Source organism: Spinacia oleracea, chromosome 6, assembly GCF_020520425.1.
Source record: "Spinacia oleracea cultivar Varoflay chromosome 6, BTI_SOV_V1, whole genome shotgun sequence".
NCBI classification, from domain to species: domain Eukaryota; kingdom Viridiplantae; phylum Streptophyta; class Magnoliopsida; order Caryophyllales; family Amaranthaceae; genus Spinacia; species Spinacia oleracea.
Window position 1 is genome coordinate 15,602,711 of NC_079492.1, and position 20,482 is coordinate 15,623,192.

Sequence of the window (20,482 nt, forward strand, 5' to 3'; positions counted from 1 at the left end):
AACGTTGGACATTCAAGCCCCCCCGGCTTACTCAACGTTCATCGACTACACAACAGAGGGCCCAACGATGGTATCCATGCTACCACTGGTACACAAAGTCGAGCTCCAAATCGACTCATATCTCCCTCCGCAACACAATCCACCGGATTTGATGGCTACAGTTCAACTCCCGATGGAGTTAGTACATCCCATGCGCGACCTTCGGACCGCGTTCATGGACATGCTTCCTGATATTCCTTTGAATACGATCGATCGTTACCCATCGTTTCCTATGTTTAATATGTCCATCAAGATCATGATATGGAATGTTCAAGGTGCAGGGAGCCAAGCGTTTTTAACAATGCTGAGAGAGTTGATTCGAATTAACAAACCGACAATTCTTGCCCTGGTGGAGACTCATATTAGTGGTGAAACGGCACAGAAAGTGTGCGACCGAATTGGATTTTCAGGCCAGTTTCGTGTTGATGCTCAAGGATTTAGAGGTGGTATTTGGCTTTTCTGGAGAACAGACTCGATCGCAGTCAAGGTGTTGGACTCTCACACCCAACACATCACAGTGGAGATATCGAAGGTGGGTGAGAGACCTTGGGTCTTTTCAGCTATCTATGCAAGTCCCGATTGTAACTTGAGAAAGGAGTTGTGGGAGGCATTAGAACAAGCAAAAAGGAATTTTACTGGGCCATGGATCCTTGGCGGCGACTTCAATGACACCATGTCTATGAGCGAAAGAGTTGGCAATGGAGGGACGGAAATGCAACGTAGATGTCGTAATTTTGCAAATTGGGCCGAATCGAATGGTTTGATTGACCTAAAATTTTCTGGACCGAATCACACTTGGCGAGAGGAGACTCCGCAGCAACTTATAAGGCCGCAAGACTTGATCGATTCCTGTGTAATGATGAGTGGCGTATGCGATTTGATAATGTTGCAGTACGTCATCTACCCAAAAGCAATTCAGATCACTGTCCTATTATAGTAAGCTCAGGAGGATTTGCTCCTATACCCGCCTCTCTACGACCGTTCCGTTTCCAAGCAGCGTGGTTAAGCCACGAGAAATTTGATGAATTTGTGACGTCAAACTGGGACAAGTCAGCGCCAATAGTCCCCTTTCAAACTGAATTTGCATCGAAGCTTTGCAATTGGAATCGAGAAACTTTTCACAATATTTTTCGAAAGAAGGCTGAGTTATGGGCAAGGATTGAAGGGGTGCAGAAGCGACTCTCGATGAAGTGGGAACGTAAGTGGATTAAACTTGAAGCTAAACTTCGACGAGAATTGGATGATGTGCTTCACGAAGAGGAGATGATTTGGTTCCAAAAATCTAGGCTTGAAGCTATAAAAGATGGAGATAGGAACACGAAATATTTCCATCTTGCCACAGTGATACGGAGACACCGAAATAGAGTAGATATGCTGCAAGATAAAACTGGGGCATGGATAACAGAACCTTCGAAACTCAGGGAATTAGTGGTGCAGTATTGGAGTGATTTGTTTACTGAGGAGGAACCAACTTTTGACACCAACAACTTCAAAGGGAGCTTCCCATTGTTGACATCTCGTGAGTTGGAGGCGTTAACTCGCCCATATGCCCAGTGTGAGGTTGTACTAGCAATCAAGAGTATGCAAGCTTTTAAGGCACCTGGACCGGACGGATTCCAGCCTTTGTTTTACCAGAGATACTGGGACGTGGTTCGAGAGAGTGTTACTAAAGTTGTTCTTGATGTAGTGAATGGCAAAGACTTCCCAGCCGACCTAAACAAGGCCTTCCTGGTTTTGATACCGAAGGTGGATTGCCCGCAGCAAGTATCACAGTTCCGTCCTATCGGACTCTGCAATATCATATATAAAGCAGCAACGAAAGTGTTGGTTAACCGGCTTAAGCCCATCTTGCCCTCTCTTATCTCACCTACTCAAGGTAGTTTTGTGCCGAATCGGCAAATCACAGATAACATAATAATAGTTCAGGAGATGCTTCACTCGATGAGGAAAAAGCAAGAGGAAGTAGGTTATATGGCAATAAAAATCGACTTCGAGAAAGCTTACGATAGGCTACGATGGAGTTTTATTTAACATTCACTAATGGAGATTAGACTACCCCAGAATATGATCGATGTTATTATGAAATGTATAACATCGACATCCCTTCAAGTCTTGTGGAATGGTGAAGCAACAACAAGTTTTAACCCATCGAGAGGGATCCGACAAGGCGATCCATTATCACCTTACATCTATGTGATTTGTATGGAGAGGCTTACCCAAACCATAGAGAAGGCAGTCCAGCTAGGGGTGTGGAAGGCAGTCAAAGCTAGTCGCAGAGGGCCTCAACTATCAAACTTAGCGTTCGCGGATGATTTGATTCTGTTTGGTGAGGCTTCACTAGACCAGGCGAAGATTATAATGGCATGTTTGGACCAATTTTGCAGCATGTCGGGAAGTAAGGTAAGTAATGCTAAGTCGAGAGTGTTTTTCTCGCGCAATACCAAGGAAGATATCAAGCAAGAGATCTGTAGCGAATTGCAAATGGAAGAAACTAATGACCTGGGCAACTACTTGGGGGTACCAACAATCAATGGGCGTACCTCTAAACGTGAGTACCATTTTTTAGTCGATAAAATTAATAACAAACTTGCTGGTTGGAAGTCGAAGGTATTGTCTTTGGCTGGAAGAGCGACACTAATTCAATCCTCCTTGAGTTCTATTCCATACTACACCATGCAAACCGCAAAACTTCCGCGCACTACGTGCGATGATATAGAGCGCCTTTCCCGGAGATTCCTGTGGGGGAGCTCGGAAAGCCAGCAAAAAGTGCATCTAGTGGCATGGGATCAGGTAACAAAGGATAAAGAAAATGGAGGGCTGGGTTTGCGAAACATGAGACACGCCAATGCTGCATTTTTATCGAAGTTGGGGTGGAGATTATTAGCGGAACCGAATTCTCTTTGGTCGAGGGTAATGAGAAACAAGTACGGAGATGGAAAGTGTTCAACTGAGATCTTCAAACACAAACCAGGAGCTTCCAATGCATGGAGAGGTATGGTAGATAACGTAGATGTGCTACGACAAGGAATAAGCCTAGCAGTGGGCAACGGCAAACATACTTCATTTTGGTTCGATCGATGGGCAATTGACCAACCTTTGATAGAAATGATTATTGCCACTCCTCCTGTGGAGAGTCAGGAGATGAGAGTGCACGACTACTGGGATGCGAATAGAGGGTGGCTGTGGGAGAGATATGTTGATTATATCCCAAATACATTGCTACAAGTCATTGACTCTTTCGAGCTAGTGGAAGATGAGGAGGCGGTGGACAGAGTGTATTGGAACGGTTCGACCACAGGGAAATTCACAATAAAATCAGCCCTCAAAATCATTAGAGGGGAGCAAGACTTAGGAGTCACAAGAGAATGGAAATTCATTTGGAAACTACAAGTCCCACAAAGGCTGCGGTTCTTTTTGTGGTTAGTTCTCCATGACCGTGTTATGACTAATGCTAATAGATTCTTGCGCCTCTTAACAGATAACCCTCGTTGCTTTGCTTGTGGTGAGGTCGAAGAAAACATTGAACATGTGTTAAGGACCTGTCCAATTGCGGTCTTGGTTTGGAGGAAATTCCCCGCGTTAAACGATTATGAGCTCTTTCATGGATCGTTCAATAAATGGGTAGAAAATAACGTCCTTTATGATGGCACGAGAGATGCAAACTGGCCAACGGTGTTTGTTACAACGCTTTGGTGGTTGTGGAAATGGCGAAACAGGAGGACCTTTGAGGAGGAAGCAGAAATCCCAGTAGACCAAATAGGTTTTATAATGGCTAGAGTCAATCAAATTAGGCTTGCCATGGAAAACCAGAATAGTGTGGAAGGTAATGTGCGGCACACCAAAGATATCTGGGTGAAATGGGAGTATCCGAGTGAAGGTTGGGTCAAGCTAAATACTGATGGTGCGTCAAAAGGGAACCCGGGGGCAGCAGGGGCAGGAGGCTTGATTCGTGGTGAGCAAGGCGAGGTCTTGGGACTATTTGCAGCCAACTGTGGGGTGGCGTCGAACACAAAAGCCGAGTTCTTGGCGGTGTTGCGAGGATTGGCTTATGCGTGGAATAAGGGTCTAAAAAGAGTGGTGTTGGAAGTGGATTCGATGGTGGTTGTGCAAAGTCTGCTAGGAGACTTAAAAACTAGCTCCCCTAATTATCATATTATTCGAAGGTGCCATGAAATGGTGCGAAGAAGTGAGTGGAAAGTGGTGGTTCAACATTGTTATCGAGAGGCCAACAGGGCAGCTGATTGGTTAGCCAATTATGGGATAGAACTTAACCCCAAATTAGTCATCATGGAGGTGGCCCCGGTGGGTCTTCGAACCATTTTATTGGAGGAATTGGGAGGAGTAGCACTGCTGCGTCGAGTTCCCGCTATTGCTGCTTGAGTTGGACGATTGTCCTGGTTTTGTTAGTTTCTTTAGATTTCCTGCTTTGCGTTCTCTTTTCCTTTTCTACTGTAATTTTTATTTCTTAATGGAATAACATCCTCATTAACACCAAAAAAATAGAATCCCCTCTAGGGGCCTTTTGAAAAAAGGTTCCTTTTACAATGCCTTTCTACAATTCTACTCTTAAAGTGTCTAGGTCGTTAACTTGGGTTTATTTGACCCCTACGGGATTTCCAACCTACGTAATACACTTCATCTTACCTTCTTAAAATAAAAAAATAAAAAATTATTATATTACCTTCGGGCACGTTGGCAACAACGTTAAATACCATAAGTGTTATTATGGTCACAACAAATAAAATCTTTGGCGATGGAGTGGCTATGGCCATCTTCTTCGAAAATTCTCGGACGGCCTAAAATTCAAAAGTTACCAAGTTGTTTATATGATAGAAGTAAATGTTGCAATTTTTCTTTATGAAACCTTCTAGATTTATAGTCATCCTTACAAGTTACAAGCAACATGGTTAGCAATTTAGCATTATCAAAATGATTAAAGAATGATAAACCTAAGAGAAGTCAGCTACTCCTAGCTATGATTAAGGATTATTTTATAGCATTTACTAATCCTTGTACAACTTGCAGTTGAGTAGTTGAATTATTTGCACGATTTGTGATTATCAAGTTATAACGTTATAAAATGTGCAACTAGGCCCATACTCTCTATGTCCCTATTTCCTAATATATCATGAGTAGAGCCTCTTGCTCCTTAACCAAGGTCTCGGGTTCGAGCCTTGGAAATGAAAAAAATCTCAACTGGGAGGGATGCTGCCCATCGAGGTACCCATGCAAACTCCCGCAGAAAATTAGTCCACTCGCCGAAGGCGGTGGGAACTCCTCGTAGTAGAACCAAATATATATATATATATATATATATATATATATATATATATATATATATATATATATATATATATATATATAGAGGTTCTTATATATAGAGGTTATTTGTTTGCCCCATACGTTATTTGGTTTATGATCCTCACATTTCTTGTTGGAAATAATGCGTTGTAATCATGAAATTAACAATAAAATAATAGGGAAGAACACAATACTCAATGATTGATCTCAAAAGCTGTGACGGGTTTTACGCCTGCCCTAGAAGCGTATTTCGCCACAACCGGTACAAGGTTCTCAGTGACGATTGCTCCTCAAGGGTAACACATCTACCTTCCAACTTTGTACCCCGATTGGAAGGCTGAAATTACTTCAAGAACTGTTCAGATCTCTATGGGACAATAATGACAGAGATAATATTTGTTTAGGGTTTATGTGTTTCTCTGGGTTATTTTATTGGAATAAGTAAAGGAGTGTTTATAAGGAATCTGGTATAAACCGCAACTCCCAAACAATACTCCAAAACCAATACCCACGATAACAATGAAACGGGCCCAAAAGCATTATCACAATTAAACGGATCCGTATTGCATTATAATTACCAACAATCCCCCACTAATGCATACGGACAAGAGATCTTGAAACCTGAGCAGCAAATGAAAGGTTTAGCGCATAAATGTTAGTGTCTAAAGACTTGAACTAACACATTAGTGGAGCGAGGTATTCAACAACCAATGAAGTATCCGAAGATTGAACTCTACGACTATTGAAGAAACCCAACACCAGACGCTTCTCCTTTAGAAGCTTGAAAAATTCCGCGACCGCATAAAACATCATACGAGGCCAACATTCCCTTGGATTCTAGTGAGTATTATTAGAAAAACAACAAACATGTTTTTCATAGAAGGATGTCATCCCCACTTACTCACATAGGTGTCTCATCAAGTCTATTTTACCACATAAACCACCCAAAAGGGATATGAAGACATTAAGAACTTTAAACGTCCAACCTTACCCATCGGTATATCCATCAAGTCCGTTCTATTAGGACCACTCAAAGGAGCTATGGATATATTAAGAACATATTTTTCATCCTCGCAAATTGCACAATGTATCTATCACGCCTTCTCATGAAATCACTTAGTAAGTGAAGTCAATGAGGCTAGATACTTTAATCTTAAATCCATCAAGTTCAATAATAAGAACCATCCACACAATAGGACTATGGACTCATAAGAGCAACAAAGATTAACCTTACCAATCATAAAGCGGTGTATTTATCAAGGCTTCTTATAGTACCACCCATTCTAGGGGACCATAAGGCTAGATACATTAAGAGTAAAATACTCAACCTCACACAAAACGTTGAATCCATCAAGTTCTCTCATGGAACCACCCAAATTCGGGATACAGATTCATTAAGAGCATAAGTTCCTCCTAACAAGTGTTTTCCTTAGAAATTGAACACAACATAGATTTAGAAACCCTTCCTCTTAACTAGTTTGACACCAACTCGTGCCAAGACCTTACTTACATAATATTTTCTCTTTGATCTCAACATACTCAAGCTAGGGAGGTATCACATTCACAAATAACCGTATCCTCTCGTGTCTAAATTGCACGAGTGGGTCTCACCTTGCCAATTAACTCATTGTACCTGGCAACTCACATATACAGTAACTAGTGAATAACAATATGAGGAAAACATGAGAGCATTACTTACCCCCACAATGAGCCATCATCCAATAACCTTTCTCTAATTATATGCATTTTGACTTGTAGGATCCAATGATATTGACCATAACATATTAGGCTCATCATTGTTACTCAATGGTCATCTCAAACCTACTCATTAAATTTGATCCTCTTTCCTTTGTACCTTTGATGAATAATGGAGATCACTTTCACGCTCTCCACCTATGCAATATAGGATTATCTACAAGGTATGCTTACATCACAAGCATCATCAAGTCATGAATTAAATAAAATATTAGAACTTCAAGCATGTTAGCATATTCAATTTATGAGAAACTATTTCTAGATAAATTTCCACAATATGCTAGGATTACACAATAGTATAATTGCCACTCAATTAAAAAAAGGTACTTACCAAAAAGCCTCTACAAACTCAAATGTAGTTAGGGCGTACCTTTACCGATTCATTTGTCTCATTATGGCTTTTATCTTGAATTGAGAAAATAGAGGCTTTAGTACCATTAAAAGCATCAATGTGTGTACAACGCAGCAACATGTGATTCACACAAGGCATATGAACACTATCAAAGTCAACCATATATAAGAACACACATACATGTACCAAATATTCTTATAATAAAGCCAATAGCATGAAATAGTTTAATAAAAACTATTCGTATCATTGCGTAAGTGTTTGTTTCCCAACATGCTCCCCATTATTAGTAAAACTTGGACATTCACATCAAACAATAACTCACACCCCTACATTGACTAACAAAGTATCATATAATAACATACCACACATCAAAGGAGGGGACATAATTACATACTCCGTATTATGTAAATAAGTTAGAGTTTGCCACAAAATTTAGAGAAGAAATTCCCTGGCTTCTATACAGCATGTTGGAGTCTAGTTAGTGTAGACACCTACTTTTGTCCCCATTCCCGAAAGGGAAGGTTCGATGATGAGAACATAAATCTCCACTTGGCAACGCATCTCCTATGAAATAACGAATCTCGATCACCCTTTTCATTTCAGCCGAACCTGCTATTTATAGAAACCTGCTAAAAATAGTAACTGCCGTAAAGGGTAGTTGTTAAAAGTGGCAAGTCATAAAAGATAGAAACCTGTCAGAATTAGGTGTTGCACTCCAACATAAATCCTAAAAGAGATAGAATTTACAAGAGGAATCCTATTCCTGGTATAATTCGAAAATAAGAGTTACGTATTAATTAAAATCCTAACGAACCTAGAGTTCGTAACGGGCCCAGACGCATTCCGTCATAAAGTTAATACGCACTAAAAGACTCGGATAAGTCTCAAAGGCTCTGTATTCTACGAGTCCAAATCTGACAAGGAAACACGGCCCAGACCCTATTTTCAACGCCTGGCTCTGGGCGCCAAAATCTTCGGCGCCCAGCCCTGGGCACTGAAAATACCAGGGGACGTGTTGTCTCCGAATTCTTCTTGGATTCGTCTTCTAAAAATGTATCTTTCCACAAACTCTTCCCTATAAATACAGCCTCATAATCGACGTGAAAACAACACACAATTCATAATCTGAGTATTGACTCCAACCCCTAAGCCTAAGCCTCACGCTGCGAAATTGATCCCGCGTTCTTTCGCAATCGACCCAAAAGTCGAACAGAACGTATCCTGTCCCTTGTAGCTGAAGAATTAAGCCCGGATACTGGAACCTTGCCCGGAAACTCGAGATTCGTTAAATAAAAGGAGAAATAGCAAAGCCAAAGTGGTTAGTTTTCTGAGAACCACAACGCACCTCTCAAGGGTGCGTTGTAATGTGTCCCTTCGCATGATTTAATCGCTTTCATCACCCTTTTATAAAAATGTTAAACTATTAATCTAATTGTTCTATCACGCCTAATAAAGATAATACCTTGGACGATTGAATTATCATGCTAGGTCCCTTAAATCAATCTAAACAAGATAATCACGATCGATTTAGTATTACGTGTTGCATATTGCTAAAACCAATTCATAATAGTTTAATAGTTAACGCATGTCCCTTCAATTATTTATGCTGAGCTAGTAAGGATATCCTGTCTCTGGAGTTATCGAAGAGCACTCCTCTCGGTAGTTACAGTCCCCCGAACTCTCAATCTCTGCCCTGCGGGTGTACGTTGAGCGATCCCCACACCAGGGATCACAAGGGAACCTATGGCTTTCGTGGTCAAACATAATTGCACTCCCTTTATGTCACGATAACCGGGTTTTGTCAGTTTTTCTCATTGTCGTTAAAAACTGAATGGCGACTCCTACATTACTAGTCAATTGGGTGTAAACTCACAGGAAATCCAATTTCACTTGATCTGACAACGTCACGCCCACGAGGGACGAGGTCACGCATTAACCTCGTGCTTTTTCGACCCCCTCACAGTTAGATATGGAGTTTAATACTCCTCTTTGTTGAGCATTTTATTTGCCATTTATAATCAGGACTTGATTTCATTATATAATGCATCTTTAGTTATAAAGAGCCCCTGCAAAACTTACCAACAAGGTTAACATTCACCTCATGATATATCATACCTCACTTTCTTGTTTAAATCATGTTCAACAAACAGAGCTTTTCAAAGCACGACCATGCTCCGGGTGGCCTCTTCCAGCCACATATACATGGCCGGCTCGTACCTCGTCATCTGCTACCAAACAACGCGACCCTGAAGTTGTTCATAACAATTCATTCATGATATCATGTTGACCAGACCACAAGCCCACTGTGACATGGAAAACAAGCCACAACAATATTGCGGAGTCTACTGACTTCCACATGCTTAAGCCTCCATGTTGATCTAACCACATCTCACGCCTTCCGCTTTCATTGTGGGTCAGCCCAATTGTAAAATATGATGGTATGACTTTACAATGTTTTTCGAATCCATCAACTAGTAAATTCTCACGACCATGCCGAGTTGAGAACAAACAGCCACGCTCACACCGTGATGTCTACCGACTTTCAAATTTCAAGAGTTCAAAAGCTTCCCATAATAAGATATTTGTTCAACTTGTAAAAGGATTTAATAATATCACACAACCCTAAAACCACCGATAGCAATTTGATGATCACTCAAACAATGACCTGAAACTTAATCAGTTCATCTCAAGTTCTCAAACACTCCGTACAAAACTTGATATTAACACAAGAATCCAAAATCCTTGAACAATATGATGTCACCAAGCCCTCAACTTTTTCCATCAATCGTTGCAACAAATTAAAGAATACATTACATCAAATTAAGTAATTAATGATTCCCAAGGCATGGTATTTAGATCAAGGTTTTTGTCATACTTTTCCCAAACACTTGGATAAGAAGCTTTTCCAAGTCTCAATTAATTTATAATTCAACCCATATACATTTACATACTGATCAATGTCAAAAGAAACACCAGTACTCTATATAGACCATGGTAACAACAAACAAATACGCTTCTAGATTGTTGGAAATAATGCGTTGTAATCATGAAATAAACAATAAAATAATAGGGAAGAACACAATACTCAATAATTGATCTCAAAAGTTGTGGCGGGTTTTACGCCTGCCCTAGAAGCGTATTTCGCCACCACCGGTACAAAGTTCTCAGTGACGATTGCTCCCCAAGGGTAACACAGCTACCTTTCAACTTTGTACCCCGATTGGAAGGCTGGAATTACTTCAAGAACTGCTCAGATATCTATGGGACAATAATGACAAAGATAATATTTGTTTAGGGTTTATGTGTTTCTCTGTGTCTCTGGGTTATTTTATTGGAATAAGTAAAGGAGTATTTATAAGGAATCTGGTATAAACCGCAACTCCCAAACAATACTCCAAAACCAATAACCACGGTAACAATGAAACGGGCCCACAAGCATTATCACAATTAAACGGATCCGTATTGCATTATAATTACCAACATTCCTCACACACTATTATTTAATCTAGCTAAGGGCATCTATTTGCTTTTGTGTATGCCCAATTTTTAATAAAGTTAATAAAAGCATTTGAGGCAATCTATTACGAACTGAGGGAGTATCATATACTACCTCCGTTTCAAAATGTTCTTTATAATTTCCATTTTAATTCATTTCATAATGTTCTTTACATTGTGTCTTATTTTATTATAAACATGACAATTCACTATCTTACCCTTCTTACCACTGCCCACACAATATTTACAACTTTTCACTCAAATTTTCTAACTTTGTACGGGTTAAGTTAAAGGTTGGGGTCCAACCTTTTAGTGTTTTCACCGTTTAGGACCTACAACTTTATTTTTCACCTTTTGGGACCTCATTCCCATTTTCCGACCATTTAACTCACCTTTAACTCACCAATGATTAATCTAAAATTGAGGCCCTTTAAATATATTTTTGTATTTATTTCTACAATAACCATAACAGGAAAAAAAAATCAAACAGAAAAAGTTTTAAAAGATAAAAAAGTACTACGACGCATCGCTCTTAATCAGAATCCATGATTTGAAGATTTTTCATAACAACAAAACGGTGAGTTGTTGTTCTTAATCAAAGTAACTAAAGAACAAAACAAAATAATCCACAGAGCAAAATTAATTACTCCGTACTTCGTATAAATTTATAAAAATTAAAAAAGTCCCAATTTTTTTTAAAAGGAGATGGACATACAAGTATACAGCAGATGTGGAAGTATTCAGTTTGTACATTGAAAGCATTAAGAATGAAGGAAGAAAACCAAAACCCTTGTATACAGCTTCGAAGATCTCAACGGCTAACTTCTTCAAATTATCATTGATCTTTCCAGAAAAGAAAATACCATTGAAATTTCCGAAATCGAATGAATTGAAGTGGGAATTTCAAACATACTTTTATGATGTCCTTACTCCAAATTTAGTATATCTTGCAGCAAATTTGGTACTTTTTTCTTCTAGTTCTTCGATCTTCAATCTTCAATTCAGTATTTCATCTTCTATGTTAATGTAATCGTGGAGTACAAATGTTGAGGAATGAAGATGATAAATTTTCCTTCTTGTTAATTTGTTATGAGCCATTGATTTATGTGACGACATTCATGAGTTCATGGTGATTGTAGACTTGTAGAGTAAAGGAAGAAGAAGGGGGCTTGAGGACCAGAGTGAGAAAGAAGAACAGAGCAATTACTTATGTTCATTCCTTTAAAAAAACTCGATTTAAATTTCCTTTACAAAAAATAATAATTATCCATTCTTTTATTTGGTTATTGAGCACACTTCAAAAACCATACGGAGTACAAATTATTGTATTCATACTCCCATTAAGTATAAATAAAAAAAATAAAAAAATATAAGTTTTAACTCAAATACCTAAACTTTTAACTCAAGGGACTAGTCTTTTTCATGCTTTGATTAAATTTGGCCGGAAAATGAATAGTAGGTCCTAAAAGGTGAAAGAAAAAGATGCAGGTCCCAAACGATGAAAAATGTGAAATGTTAGACCCCAACTTTGTACTTAACTCAACTTTGTACATTTTTTTTCTTACCACTACCCGCCTTTTTTTACACATATCTCTTACTTTATCCATATTTTATTATATTCACCCATCTTTTTACATTCTTTCTTTTCTATCTTACTTCCTCTTTCCCTATTTGTCTGCCCCATAAACAAAATGTGTTTTTATTAAAGGTTGAGACTAAATTTTGCAAGAAAAGGGAGGTAATATTGTCTTTTTCACCTTTATAAGTGTTTACAAGTGGAGAATAGGGGGACCTATTACTATATAATGAAATGGGGCAATCTTTCATGGACATAATAAAATAGAACGTGGGTCAAACAAATAGGAGAAGAGGGAATATTTGTGCAAAATAATAACTATAAATATCGTTTTGAAACGGAGGTTGTAGCCTACTATTTTGAAGGCCCCAAAACAAATTAATAGGATAAAAAATTAAAATTTTGGAGTATAGTCTGTTGTACACTTGAATTGCAAAAAAAATTATTTTAGCCACCGAAGTAGATATATATGTCTTTAAAAACCCAAAGTAAAAGTTAGTATGAATTGAACACCAAAGTAGAAATATAAAGTTTTAAAAAATACCAAAGTGAATTAGGGTATTTATAACACACCAAACAAAAATGAAGGGGGTTTAAAAACCACTTAATTAATTCATATTCTAATTAAAATCTGAATTTTTAAATTAAAAAAACTTTTTTAAAATAGAAAAAATTAGTTTTGTAAAATTCACGTGAAGCAAATGGATACACACGATGCAATACAGTCCAGGATGAAGTAATAATGCCCTAAATCGTGGATGATGAACTCAAAGGTCAAGATGATGAACACTGTGAACGATAATCATTGTACTTTTTGATTTTTTGGCATTGTTGATTGCAATTCGATTTAAAATACTTTATGGAATATGAAGTATTGATCGCTTTGATCAAGCTACCAGTTCTCTTCTCGGCCGGCAATGTTTCTTGCCAAGTATGGTGGTGTGCTTTTTTGTTTAATTGTCGATATGTAATTCTGATACTATTTAATTTGGAGGATTTTTGGCCAAAAAGGACCTTTTATAAACGTTTTTTTGCGAGAAAAGACCTTTTATGACGAAATTGGTGAAATGGGACGTAAAACATAATTTTTTTTGTTGATTGGGACCTTTTACCGGTTTCTTGGAGTTGACCCAAGATTCCGGCAACGACTTTGACACGTGGCAACACTAGTAGAAAAAACCCTTGTTGCAGCGGGCTTTTAGACCCCTGTTGCAGCGTACATCGTATGCTGCAACTGGGGGGCCTGCAACAAGTATTGACTTGTTGCAGCGTACAATGTACGCTGCGAAAAGTACTTTTTTGCAGCGTACATTTGCATGTACGCTGCAACAAGTGTGTAAAATTAGGCAAAAATTAAGACTTGTTGCAGCGTACAAAATGATGTACGCTGCAACAGACTGGTTTGTTGCAGCGGGCTTTTATTTGTACGCTGCAACAAACCAGTCTGTTGCAGCGTACATCATTTTGTTCGCTGCAACAAACCAGTCTGTTGCAGCGTACATCATTTTGTACGCTGCAACAAGTCTTGATTTTTGCCTAATTTTACACACTTGTTGCAGCGAACAAGTATATGCCCCCTGCAACAAAGCTGTGCTTTTGGCGGGAAAATTTTAGTTTTATTTATCTATACCTAGGGTGTCTTGCACCAAATATAGGAACCTGTCAACAACAATAAATAAAATATCGTAACCTGTAGAACAAATATAAAAAATAATAACTGGTGTTTTGTATACATATATATATATCCCAAAACCAAAGTGCACGTACTACATTCAAATATACGTTCCAATTTCAATGTACGCATACATTTTAATGTAAACGATTGTTCTATAACAACTAAACCACCTCGATCAAGCGCGCTCAAGCCAATAGTAAATACTTGCGGGTAAAACACTTAGCCGGTTGCTCACGAACCACATCAATTTCCTCACTAGTATAGGCGCATTCCTCGGAGTGTAGACCTTTACAAAAACAGAAATTTCAACTAAGCATTAGATTAAATTCAAATTAAATATCACACTTTAACATTCAAGCAACTAATAACAATGTCCTAATAGTCTTGGAAACTTAAAGCTAAGCATATTAATCATGTAAAAGGTATAAAATGAATTCTTAGGTTATGTAGCTCAAATTTGGGAGCGAAAATGTCATTTTAGCCTAAATAAAACCTATAACGACCCAATGAGCCTTAAATGTGCGTAAATAGATTGGAATGAGTCTTAGAAAGTTAAAACTATGCATATTAAACATGTAAAAAGTTTAAAATGAGTCATTAGGTTCTTTAGTTCAAAGTTGGGAGCGAAAATGTCAATCCAGCCTAAATAAGACCTATAACGACCCAATGAACCTTAAATGTGCATAAATAGATTGGAACGAGTCTTGGAAACTTAAAGCTAAGTATATTAATCATTTAAAAGGTTTAAAATGAGTCCTTAGGTTCTTTATTTCAAATTTGGGAGAGAAAATGCTCATTTTAGCCTAAATATGGCCAATAACGACCAAATTAACAAACCTTAAATGTGCATAAATAGATTGGAATAAGTCTTGGAAACTTCAAACTAAGCATATTAATCATGTAAAGGGTTTAAAATGAGTCTTTAGGTTCTTTAGTTCAAGATTAGGAGCGAAAATGTCTCATTTTAGCCTAAATATGACCTATAACGACCAAACAAGTCTCAAATGTGCATAATAGATCGGATTGATTTTTGAAAAGTTAAAAATAATCATATGAATCATGTAATAAGTTTGAAATTATTTTTTAGGTTTGTTAGTTCAAAGTTGGGAGCGAAAATGTCATATTAGCCTAAATATGACCTATAATGGCCAAACAAGTCTCAAATGTGCATAAATAGATTGGATTGAGTCTTGGAAATTTAAAACTAATCATATGAATCATGTAGTAAGTTCGAAATGAGTTCTTAGGTTCGTTAGTTCAAAGTTGGGAGCTTGGGAGCTAAAATGCCTCATTTTAGCCTAAACATGACCTATAACGACCAAACAAGTCTCAAATGTTCATAAATCGATTGGATTGAGTCTTGGAAACTTAAAAAAATCATATTAATCATGTAATAAGTTGGAAGTGAGTCCTTAGGTTCGTTAGTTCAAAGTTGTGAACGAAAACGTCATTTTAGCCTAAATATGACCTATAATGGCCAAACAAGTCTCAAACGTGCATAAATAGATTGGATTGAATCTTGGAAACATAAAAATAATCATATTAATCATGTAATAAGTTAACTCTATATATGTCATTTTAGCTCTATATATGACCTATAACAACCCAACGAACCTTAAATGTGCATAAATAGGTTCGAATGAGATTTAGAAACTTAAAACTATGCATATTAGTCATGTAACAAGAATCAAATGAGTCCTTAGGTTCTTTAGTTCAAAGTTGGGAGCGAAAATGTCATTTTAGCTCTATATATGACCTATAACGACCCAACGAGCCATAAATGTGCATAAATAGGTTCGAATGAGTTTTAGAAACTTAAAACTATGCATATTAGTCATGTAATAAGAATCAAATGAGTCCTTAGGTTCTTTAGTTCAAAGTTGGGAGCGAAAATGTCATTTTAGCTCTATATATGACCTATAACGACCCAACGAGCCATAAATGTGCATAAATAGGTTCGAATGAGTTTTAGAAACTTAAAACTATGCATATTAGTCATGTAATAAGAATCAAATGAGTCCTTAGGTTCTTTAGTTCAAAGTTGGGAGCGAAAATGTCATTTTAGCTCAATATATGACCTATAACGACCCAACCATGCCACCTATTCCCTTGACACGCCGGATTTACTGTTTTCCCGGCGGATTTTGGTTGTTTAGGTAGTCAAATTTCAGATTTGTCGCTGGAGTGAGACTTAGTGAGAGAGGTGAGATCTTAGAGATAGGTTACCCATACAATATTTTATATCAAATTGCATTCACTTTATCTCTGTTGTTGAATGTAACGTATTTAAACAAATTCAGTTTTTGAGTGGCAACTTCCATAAACTTTACCATAATTCCATCCCAAGATGACAGTTATAAACTTGTAATGAGATGCTACTATAAGTTCCCATTTTGCACGCATCACTTTTACTACAGTTTACCAAGAGAAAAGATCTTACCTCCTGTGACATCTAAGGGTGTAACTCTTGCTTCATGTCCTGACAATGTCCTGATAAGCTTGAAGTCTCGAAATGACCATACCTGATGAAATAGGGCAAAATGATACAAAACACTCCTTGTAACTTAACAAAACAGACTACTGAGAGTAATTGAGTGCCAAGTCTCATACCTTAACAGTTGTATCATATGAAGCAGTGACCAAATAATATCCCTCCTGAGGCTCAAATTTGACCTGTGAAATAAGCTTTGAATGGGCAGGAATTATGTACAATGACTTTTTCTTTCTCAAGTCCCAAATCCGACAAGTGTTATCCTCAGAACCAGTGGCCAAATGATAGCCATTAGGAGAGAAATCAACTCCATAAACCTGAGAGGAAAAAGAAAAAACCTGAGTCAACAATCAGAGTTAGCATCACAAAAATAAATGTTAATGACTAGAGAAGAAATTTACAGGTTTGATGTGGCCTTCCAAAGCAAGAATACTTCTCCCTGTTCGAAGATCTCAGACACGTGTAAGAGAATCCAGTCCACATGATGCTAACAATGATCCATCCGGATGGAAAGATATGGCATAAACACTCCTGCTATGGCCTTCTTGAAGAAGCAACTCAGCACCACTTTCGATATCCCACAAACGCCAAGTTTTGTCAAAACTTGTAGTGCCCAAGTACTTCCCAGATGGATGGAAGGCAATACGAGCTAGGCGGTCTAAATGACCTTCAAATGTTCTCAATAAAGTGCCATCTGTGTTCCACAACTTTGCAGTACGATCAGCTGAGGCAGTTGCTACATTGTCACTTACAGGAGAAAATGCAACATATACTCCATATCTTGGCAACCCCACTAACAGAGCTAAAGAAACAAAACAAGCAATAAACAGACCATTAGTACTCGCCTTCAAAAATGACAAACCAGTCTCATAATTTAGGGCAATGGCCCCGCAATCATGGCTAATTGAATGCACAGTTAAGCACCATGCTCTCCATATCTTGACAGATACAACAGATTAGTCAGCTCAATTGTCAATCTAACTCTCATAATTTATAAATCAAGTTGGACAAATCAACATACACGAATCTCATAATAGCATAACAGGAGACATAATCAGAAGATGGATCTAGTGTTGCTGGACTCAAAACACTCAATCCACCCCCACCCCCGCCCCGGCCCCGGCCAGAACAAAAACAAAAAAGACAAAGACAAAGACAAAGGAAATACACTGCATATCGTGTGCACATGAAGAAGTAAACAAACCACCAATCAGCTACCAAGCTCATCATACAACAAAACAGTAATCAAGAAATGCCAAAACAAACAAAAAATTGGTTGAATGAGATGTACTTACCTACCAAAATCTCACAGCTGGTTTCCCATATGAGGACTTTATACAGAACTTTTTTACATTCTGAGGTACTGACTTGATTGTTGTACGAACACATCCGGATACATTATCCCCAAACTTTGGTTTCATTGAAGTGATCCATTCTCCATGATTTGTTTTAAACTCATACCTGATAGAGATTTTAGCAAGTCAGAATAATATACAAGAATCAAACCCCCACAAGTCCATAGATTCCAGTTAATAAAAGTTAAATCTATAGCAGCTAGACCGTCGAATAAGCAAACATCAGTATGCAATTTCATTGTAATTCAAAATAAAAAATACAAATTCCTTTCTCCTAAGAAGCCTGCGGGCATTAACAATCAGTATTACTTAAACACCTAAGTACCTAATCAAGTCCACATTTCAAGCTAGGACATAAAACATTATCGAGCTATAAGCTAACTTCGAAGGGAAGGCTCAAGGCTCAACAACAATAGATAATCTAGAATGGAAAAAGGCTAAATAAAGTTTGACAAAATGCTCAACCTAAAACAGGTAGAAGCAGCATTCGCTGCAGTTGCGTACCATTCTTCTCAAAAATGGATAACGCCAAATAAAAATTGGAATTTTCAACATACAGGTCTACCAGGAAATAGCAGCTTCAATCTTCCCCCATGAACAACTTGCCACAAAAAAAAAATTAATATAAATGAACAAACCCTAATTCTGAAAACGAAAATCAAGAGGGAAAGGGAAGAAAGTTACTTGCAGCGGCGAGGATTGACGGAGAAGAAGGTTCGCGAGCAACAATATCACTTGGAACCACCGGCCGAGGAAAGTAGCTTCGTTTTTCGAGCAAGGATGGACTTCATTGGTGGTTTTTCGAGCAGGGAAGGTGGTTTTTTGAGAAAGGGACCACCGGTGAGGAGGCGAGGAAACAGACCCTTGCTGGAGTACCACCGGCAACGGGAGAGACCCAGAGGCGACGGTGACTGGCGAGAACCACCAGCGACGGGCGAGATGCAGGGAACGCTGAGGGAAGAAGAAGGGAGTGGGCGCGTTTGAGATGAAATATTTGGTCTGAATTAACTTTGAAGCCGAAGAAAATTACTAACATGTTATTGCAGGGGGCTTTTACACGTATGCTGCAAAATAAAGGGGTTATTGCAGGGGGCTTTTACTTTGTACGCTGCAAAAAACTCTTTTGCAGAGGGCAATTAATTTGTACGCTGCAACAACCCTTTAAAGGGTTTGACCCGCGTTGACCTACTGGTTGTTGAAGCGTATTAATACATGTACGCTGCAACAAGGGGGCTGCAACAGGGGTTTTTTCTACTAGTGCAACCGGAGAACGCCACGTATCCATTTAATGATTAAAAAAAATCCCAAAAATAAAAATAAATGCCCAAAAAAAAAAAAGTTGCCCCAACAAAAAAAAATATTTTTATCGATTTCTTTTTTTTTTGCCCCAAATCGAATTATTTATTTTTTGCCTCAATTTTGCGAAGAATCCTAATTTTTTCGACGTAAAATTAGAACAATTGAGGAGGAATTTGAGGGGGACAAATAGCAAACCTGATTCGTGTGGCTATGAATAACAATTCGTGGCAGACAATTTCAGTGACGAACTTTAAGGCAATTGGGATTTTGGAGGGAGAATTGGGACAAAAAAAAAAATCGATTTGGGGCAAATAAAAAATCGATTTGGGGCAAAAAAAAAATTGATTTGGGGCAAAAAAAAAATCGATTTGGGGCAAAAAAAAAAAAAGATTTGGGGCAAAAAAAAAATCGATTTGGGGCAAAAAAAAAAAATCGATTTGGAGCAACAAAAAAATCAATTTGGGGCAAAAAAAAAATCGATTTGGGGCAAAAAATAAAAATCGATTTGGGGCAAAAAAAAAAATCTATTTTGGGGGAAAAAAAATCGATAAATTTTTTTTTTGGGGCAAATTTTTTAATTTTTTTTTTTTTAATCATTAAATTGACACGTGGCCTTCTCCGGTTGCCACGTGTCAAAGGCCGTTGCCGGAATCTTGGGTCAACTCCAAGAAACCGGTAAAAGGTCCCAATCAACAAAAACTTTTATGTTTTAGGTCCCATTTCACCAATTTCGTCATAAAAGGTCCTTTCTCGCAAAAAAACGTTTATAAAATGTCATTTTTGGCAAAAAATCCTAATTTGGATGTATATGTCGAAGTTTTTTTTTTTTTACTTTTCCTTGTAACTGATGTAACTACGTCGTTATTTTTTGTTTTCTTTATTTATAAATTTTTAGAATTAGTTGTTTTTTTCTGGTTTGGTTTAGGTAATCAGCGGCTCTGGGCTTCGAGTTATGGTTTGAGATTGATGGATTTATATCGCTCGACTAATCATTTACCATTCTAGTCTATCACCAAGTTTTTCTTGGAACGTGGACTAGGGAGTTTGAGGATAAAGTGTAGTTCCTATGTTGTTTTCAATTTCGTTTATTTATCCCGCAGTCATTGTATTTCATTTGAAAAGGTGGGTCACTCGAAAGAGTGAA

General features: G+C 37.9%; 1 long non-coding RNA gene and 1 pseudogene across 1 annotated transcript; both read right to left on the bottom strand.

Annotated features, from left to right (window-relative positions):
* Window positions 1-14,222: 14,222 nt before the first annotated feature.
* LOC130462684 (uncharacterized) lies at window positions 14,223-16,706 on the bottom strand. Its single transcript, XR_008923334.1, has 2 exons — window positions 16,634-16,706; window positions 14,223-14,479 (listed from the first exon to the last, which is right to left on the bottom strand). It is a non-coding gene; the product is annotated as an uncharacterized lncRNA (long non-coding RNA).
* A 67-nt stretch (window positions 16,707-16,773) lies between these two features.
* LOC130462683 (U4/U6 small nuclear ribonucleoprotein PRP4-like protein) lies at window positions 16,774-18,125 on the bottom strand (annotated as a pseudogene).
* Between the last annotated feature and the right edge of the window lie 2,357 nt (window positions 18,126-20,482).